Source organism: Lagenorhynchus albirostris, chromosome 19, assembly GCF_949774975.1.
Source record: "Lagenorhynchus albirostris chromosome 19, mLagAlb1.1, whole genome shotgun sequence".
Taxonomy (NCBI): Eukaryota; Metazoa; Chordata; class Mammalia; order Artiodactyla; family Delphinidae; genus Lagenorhynchus; species Lagenorhynchus albirostris.
This window is the reverse complement of record NC_083113.1, coordinates 58835531-58842908: the sequence shown is the minus strand read 5'-3', so window position 1 is coordinate 58842908 and position 7378 is coordinate 58835531. Positions and strand designations below refer to the sequence as shown.

General features: G+C 53.4%; 1 long non-coding RNA gene across 1 annotated transcript; it reads right to left on the bottom strand.

The window, feature by feature from the left end:
• Nucleotides 1-2398: 2398 nt before the first annotated feature.
• On the bottom strand, nt 2399-4088 carry LOC132509973 (uncharacterized). Its single transcript, XR_009537187.1, has 2 exons — nt 3951-4088; nt 2399-2983 (listed from the first exon to the last, which is right to left on the bottom strand). It is a non-coding gene; the product is annotated as an uncharacterized LOC132509973 (long non-coding RNA).
• Nucleotides 4089-7378: the final 3290 nt, after the last annotated feature.

The window sequence follows — 7378 nt, the reverse complement described above, 5'->3', positions numbered from 1 at the left end:
CTAGGTTGGGGGTGACTTCTTTTTTTTTTTAAATAAATTTATTTATTTTTATTTTTGGCTGCGTTGGTTCCTCGTTGCTGCGCGCGGGCTTTCTCTAGTTGCCACAAACGGGGGCTACTCTTTGTTGCGGTGCGTGAGTTTCTCATTGTGGTGGCTTCTCTTGTTGCGGAGCACAAGCTCTAGGCACGCGGACTTCAGTAGTTACAGCGCGTGGGCTCAGTAGTTGTGGCTCGCGGGCTCTAGAGCGCAGGCTCAGTAGTTGTGGCCCACGGGCTTCGTCGCTCCGCGGCATGTGGGATCTTCCTGGACCAGGGCTTGAACCCGCGTCCCCTGCATCGGCAGGTGGATTCTTAACCACTGCGCCACCAGGGAAGTCCTAGGTTGGGGGTAACATCTGAGGCCACTGCTGCATGGTGAGAGGGCGTTTGTTCTGGTATCATTGTCCTGAGTAGATGGAGGTGGAAGTGGATGTGGGGTAGCCATGGGGAACCAGGGAAAGGGACGGTCACTGAGCCAGGGCACAGCTCAACGGGAGCCGGAGGGGCTGGAGTGGGTGTCACCGTACTCCCGGCCTGTCCCAGGTACAGAAAACTCCTGGGCCGAGAGGCCCCTGTAGCCCGGGGCTCGGGGCCTGGACGAGGGCAGCAGATCCCTGGTCCTGGCTGCATGGCTGCGGCCCCAGTGGCTTCTCTTTGTGCTGTTCCTGGATGTTCCCAGATTCGCAGAATCAACCCAGGGGTATTCTGCAAGGCCAACACGGGGGGAAGGGGAAGGGGGAAGACTAATTTGGGCAGTGCATGTGGAGTGAACTGTAGCTCGGGCCTGGGGGGGAGCAGGGAGAGGGCACAACCATGGGTACGGAGCTCGCAGGTGGAGCCACTGCCCGGTGCGGGGCACAGGACTCAGCGCCTCAGCCTCAACCGCCTCCCCAAGCTCCGCCCTCCCGGGTGTGCAGGGGCCACGAGCTCTCCCAGCCCAACCTTGTTTAGCGGCCACTGCAGAAAGACCGGGACCTGGGTAAGACACTGTCCACCTTCTCCAGTTCTGGCCTGAAGGGCCGAGCGGCTCCGGGTGAGCGACTCAGAACTCTGCTCAGTTATGCGGCCCCGCAAGGTCACTGCAGCTTTTACTGTGGTCACTGATTCAGAAAACCAGTGCTCCTCAGACCCCTGGCTTTGGCCTCGTTTGACAATCACATGAAATAAGGATCGTCCCATGGAGGAAATCACTAACACTCCCGGCTCCCTGTGGCCCGCGGCCCCTGAGCGGGAGGAACAGGTAACTCAGTGTTCCCTTTGGTGCACGGTGGGGACATTTTGATCTTTGCATCCCTTACCTAGGGGTTTGTTTTGGTTTTCTGAGTGGAACTCCATGACCTTGGGCAGCTGGAGGAAGGTATCCTGGTTACCTGGTTACCGGGAGACCAGTGGTGGAGGAGGGCCCGGCCTCGGCAAGATTCTCTTACAGATTCCCTTCCTTTTTTTTCGAGTAAAGACCTCATCTCGCTGCATGGACGTGAGTCTTAAATGATGTCCTGTGTCGGTGCTTCAGCTATGAGGTTCGGGGGAAACTCTGGGGGGCGGGGTGGGCATCAGTGAAACACAGCACGAGGATCTGTGCTATTCCAGGCATGGGTGGGGAAGGGGCAGAAAGGGCCACAATCACAGGAGTGAGGGGAACTCTCTAAGTAATGGGACTCTCAAAAAAACCTTTAATCCCTAATGGCACCCAAGATTCTAGACGATTCCCACCCCAGAGAACTCTGAATCTTCACAGCTCAGCAGTGAACAGTGCTGAGCAAAGCCCGGGGTATATACTAAGTAGTGAATGACTGATAGAATCTCGAGAGCAAGGCGACGGGAGCGGTGAGGACAGAGGGTACCCCAAAGGGACGGAGGACAGCCATTGTGGAGGCTGGATGGGGAGAGGCCAAAGGAAGGCCTTCCAGGGCTTCCCTGGTGGCGCAGTGGTTGAGAGTCTGCCTGCCGATGCAGGGGACGCGGGTTCGTGCCCCGGTCCGGGAGCACCTGGAGCAGCTGGGCCCGTGAGCCATGGCCGCTGAGCCTGCGCGTCCGGAGCCTGTACTCCGCAACGGGAGAGGCCACAACAGTGAGAGGCCCGCGTACCGCAAAAAAAAAAAAAAAAAAAAGGAAGGTCTCCATTGTAGCCCAAAGACATTTCAGAGACAGCCGGACACTTCCACTCAGGGCGTTTCTCCCAAGAGCAGCAGGTGGGGCCTTCTGGGTGGGAGCCACACCAGGTGGGCAGGGGTGCTTTGCAGTCCGCACTCTGAGAAGTGAGCTGCATCTAAATGCAACGTTGTGACGTGCATGGGATCCTGAATGGCACCAGACAAAGGATATTAGTGGTGTCGACTTAAAAAAGTATTCACAACCTAAAAGTTGAGAGTTATGTTTTATTCGGCGGGAAGTTTTAGGACTTCAAGCCCAGGAGGCAGCATCACAAGTAACCCTGAGAGAACTGCTCCCAGGAGGCGAGGGCGGGTAGAGCCAGATTATATAGAAGTTTTGCAACGAAAGGCAGGTAGTCTGAACGTCCAAAGATTATTGTTAATGAAAGGAAAACCAGGTATCTCAAGTTAAAGGAATTTAGCGCTTTTCTATGTATGGGAAGATGCAAGAGTCTGGGCTCACTGAACTCATTCCTTTGATATGCACCTCAGCTCTCTGGGGCCAGTATCCGCAGTTTTCACGTCCTGAGTTTCCCCAGGGCTCACCGTGGGGAGTGGCTGCAGTCTGATGGCCGCTAGGTGGCAGGTATTCTTCTCCTTCCGGAGTTCCCTCAACGGCTCACCACTGGCAGTGGCTGCAAGCGCTGACGACTGACATCCTTTGTTTACTGATATGGCAGAAAATACTCCACTTCTCAGTGAGGACACCAGCCAAGTCCAAATAACGTCTGCAGTTTAGCTAACAGGCATGTTCCCGTGTTGGTTTCTCCATTTTGACCGACTTACCATGCCCTGGAAGATGAACACACAAAAACTCGGAACTATCTTTGCAACTTTTTTGCAAATCTAAAAGTATTCCAAAGGAAAAGTATCTGATTTAAAAAAAAAAAAAGGAGCCAAAGGTGAAAGCAATAGTAAGGCGCGGGAGGGGAGAGGGCAGGTGCGGGGGCAGGTGCAGGGGCAGAGGGCAGAGGGTGAGGCCGGAGAGCCCATTATAAACCCGGTGGAGAGAGCCGCGTGGGTCTGACTGCAGGAAGCACAGAGGTGGGTCGGCTCTAGTTCTTTCCGACACGTTGATGACGGAGATGACGTCATCATCATCATCGGAGATGACAGTGTTGAACGTTGAGATTTTAAGAACAAACAGTTGGCCTCCACGTGAGCCCTTGGTACTGCTGTCCTCACCTGGCAGGCAGGAGGGAGGATTCTTCCTGTGCCCAACGATTGAGCAAACAGTAATTTACAGGTTTCCAAAGACATCTGAAGACACTGGGTGACTGTGCCGCCAGGGATTGCAAACAACCCTTTTCCCAGACATCACCCCCCCACACCCCCGTCATCTTTCCGGATTAGGAAAGCCTGGCCGACTCCTCTGGGGCCCCAGCGCTCCGGCTGTGCCTGCCCAGGTGTCCTATCTGAAGGCTGGCAAGCCTGGTCCTCCCTCGGTTCATCCTACAAAACGATCACAAAGCCTGCACCGAAGCTGCTCTTTAAAAAGCAGCTTCTGGGACTTCCCTGGCAGTCCAATGGTTAGGACTCTGAGCTTCCAATGCCAATGCCGGGGGTCCAGGTTCGATCCCTGTTCGGGGAACTAACATCCTGCAAACCACGCGGCGCGGCCAAAAAAACCCTCGAAAAACCAAAAACCAACGCAGCGCCTAACACGTTATTCATCAGGGAGTTAAGTTAGTTCGAAGAGCTACTTTTCCCAGCCTCCCGTCCCGGCCCCTCTTGGCTCCCTGCCTGGGGACCAGCCAACCTCCAGTGTGACAGGCGCAGGGGGCACAGTCCGTGCCACGGAGAGCCGTGGCTGCTCCTACTTCCAGTGCCGGGGGCTTTCCTGCGGGCTCAGCCCTGGCAGTGGTGAGTCCCAGGCCCTCCTCCCGGACGCCATGCGGGGATGATGCAAGGTCAGTGTCACATGGCCTGCGGCCGTCTGTGGGGAAAGGCTGACCTCTGGTGGCCAGTTCCCATATTGCTGCCTCCGTGCTTCTCCCGGCTTCCATGCTGTCTGCATCCCCCCACGGGAGCCTGGGGACACCAAGGCTTGTCCGTCCCGTCCGGGGTGACCCAGGCCCTCCCCACCCCACGGGCGCGTTCCTGGCTGGGGGTCATGAGGGTGTGTGGGGTAGGGTGAGCTCACCCCTCAGGCCCCTTTCTCCCTGTGCGGACTGTGTCCACAGCCCCGTGGCCCTGGGCCTGGCTCCCGGCTATGGGTTCCGGTGGTCCACTAGGACCATGGGGCTGCTCCTCAACCCTAAGGGAGCTCCGTCTGCCCTTGCTGAGCCCAGATTCCCCAGTCTGCGTCCTTCCGTCCTCGGCCCAGGAGAGGGTCCGGTCGGCTCTGTCTCAGCAAAAGCCAGAAGGTACTCAGCCTGCCCTGCCCTGGCCACTCGGACCAAAGTGGCCTGATGCTAAGACAAAACGAGACACCCCTTTCTGCCTTTAAGAATATTGTCACCAAGTCATTATTTTATCACCAAGTAATGCTGACAGCAGACCCTTCGATGCCTCCTCCGTGTCAAGGGTCAGAAGTGGGGAGGGGTCAGGGCAGGGGGAGGATGCCCAGTTCACATAGTACCTGGTAATTTCCTTTTTTTTTTTGGTTGCACGGTGCAGCACGTGGGATCTTAGCTCCCCGACCAGGGATCGAACCTGTGCCGCTTGTGGTGGAAGCGTGGAGTCTTAACCACTGGACTGCCAGGGAAGTCCCAGTACCTGGTAATTTTTAAAGAGGTAAGTCTGGTGACTGGGTTTTCTCTCTCTCTTTTTCTTGTTCTTTTATTATTATTATTAAACATATACTAATGTGAACATTTCCCATGTGCCTGTGGGTAGAGCCCCTGCTAGGCGGCCCAGCCTGTGACAGATGTTTCCTCATCTTTATTGGGGTATCTCAGAGGTATCCCAGGAAGACGGGGTCTTCTGCCAGCCAGGAAGCAACCATTAACGTCAAATGCACAGCAATGGGTCGGTGAGCAGGTTGTAGTGACCATGAGCCTTGCATGCCACCCACTCGAGAGCCTGCAGTTTCATATCCGTGTCCCAGAGAGAGCACCCCCTAAACCTACTTTCTGGGAGGTGGGCATTGGCTCCCGAGACCCCACCTGCTGTAGCACTGCTCTTACAGGCTTGCTACGTTTTTTGGATGAATCGAGGGTAACATTAAATACATTACTGTAGGGGAACAAAATTTGCAGGCCAGAGACACCCAAAATGTCTCTGGCCTGCAAATTATTTCAAGCTGAGAACAATCAAGACACCAAAAGACTTCGGGAAGAAACTTTGACCTTCCTCCCACTGCCCGAAGGATTTAGACAGAGGGCTTGTTCCCAGAATAGAGCTATCACCCGATGTGTCTGCAAAGAATATGGGCCAGGCGTGGAGATCAGAGTCCACTCAGCGTCCCATTGTCTCTGCCCGGCCCAGCAAACAGATATTTACCAAACATCTCCACGTGAATGACCTTCCTCCCCTTTGAAGTCCCAAACCACTGCACTCACCATCCTCGTTTGTGTTTAGCTGCAAATGGTATTTAGGGCGAGGGTTTCGGCCATTTTGGTGAGTTACTCAGCCTTTCTGGATCTCTCCCATGTACACGTGTTATTAATCTTTGATTTTTCTCCCGTTAATCTGTCCCATGCCCATCCACTTCATAGACCAGGCAGAAGAACCTAGAAGGTAGAGGAAAAGTCTTCCCTTACATGACTCGTGTAAACATATGCCCCAGGTCCTCACCAGCATTTGGTATTGTCAGCGTTCTGGGTTTCGGGCGTTCTGATGGGTGTGTGGAGGCGTCTCCTGGCTGTTTTAACTTGCAATTCCCTGATGACGTGTGATGTGGAGCATCTGCGTTACTTATAAAATCACTAGTTAATGCTGTCATCCTCGAGAGAGGTTATCTGAGAGACCGGGAGGTAAGACATTTGGATGGGGTGTTAAGGCGTAGGAGTGGAGCCCCGCCTGGGAGGGTCCGGTGGCAGCACAGCATGAAGGCCTTGCACAGCGTCAGAGCAATTTCACCGGCGTCACGATTTTGCCTTTGATCAGCTTCCACCCATTCCCCGGAATAACCTACTTTTTTTTTTACCTCTCAACGTTGACAGTGTTTCCGGGGCCCATCGGGGCAGAATTCCCCTCTGTCCACCCCAGGCCTTCCTTCTCAGGCCAGAAGGAGAAACACTAAGAAAGGAAGGGGGGCGGAGGATGGAGAGAGAAAGAAAGAGAAAGAGAGAAAGAAGGGAGGAAGGGAGAGTAAGGAAAAAAAGTTGCCCGCCACTCCACGGCTACAAGTATCGAGCCTTGGGCCCCTGTAGTCGCCCACCAACAGTGAGGGGAATTCAGGATGGAAAAAAACCAGGAAGCACTCTGTGCCTTGGATACAGACCCCCTAGATAGTGAAGTTACATGTCTAAGGAAAAGTTTCAATGACCCCAGATTCTTGCATCTTTCCACACATAGAAAAGCACACTAAAATCATTAACTTGAGATGTCCGTTCTTTGTGATTAGCAGTAATCTTTTCATGCTTGATTACACGAATTCCTATATATCCTGGCTTCTCCCTTACCTCTTCTGAGAAGGGTATATAGTCCTCAGGAAGGTCCCCGAATCAACTTAACTGACAACTTTTACGCTATGCCTTTTCCTTTCAGTCAAGAGAAGGGAGGAAGGAAAAACAGCAAGTGTGAGACAGGAATCGGGGTGAGAGCCTACCCCAAACCCCTTAGAGTTGAACAGTTTGCTATGAGAGGATCAAACCTGCAATCAAAGCTGCTTCACAGGGAAGATAGGACAGGCATCTTATTCAAAATGTGTCAACTGTGCATTTATTCACTGGTCCTGTGTTCCTCTAATAGATCTTTCTAGATCTTCATTTTTATCTCCCTTGAGTTTTGATTTCCCACGTGTGTGGTTCTTAGTCTTTGGGGATGAATGATCCACATACAGGACATTGCTGTGAAATGTTTGAGCAGCTCAAACATTCCCCTCCTCTGACCATGCTGGACAGACCTTCTCTGCGTCAAGTCGTGGTGTCATGTGGGGGCTTTGATTCATTCACTGTTTATTCATAATTTATTAACATTTAGCAAATAGTGCAACATTTTTGTCCTGGGGATACAAAGGTGAATAAGATACAGCCTGAGGGAGACTGACACCTAGCGGAGGAGAGACACAGCACATGGATA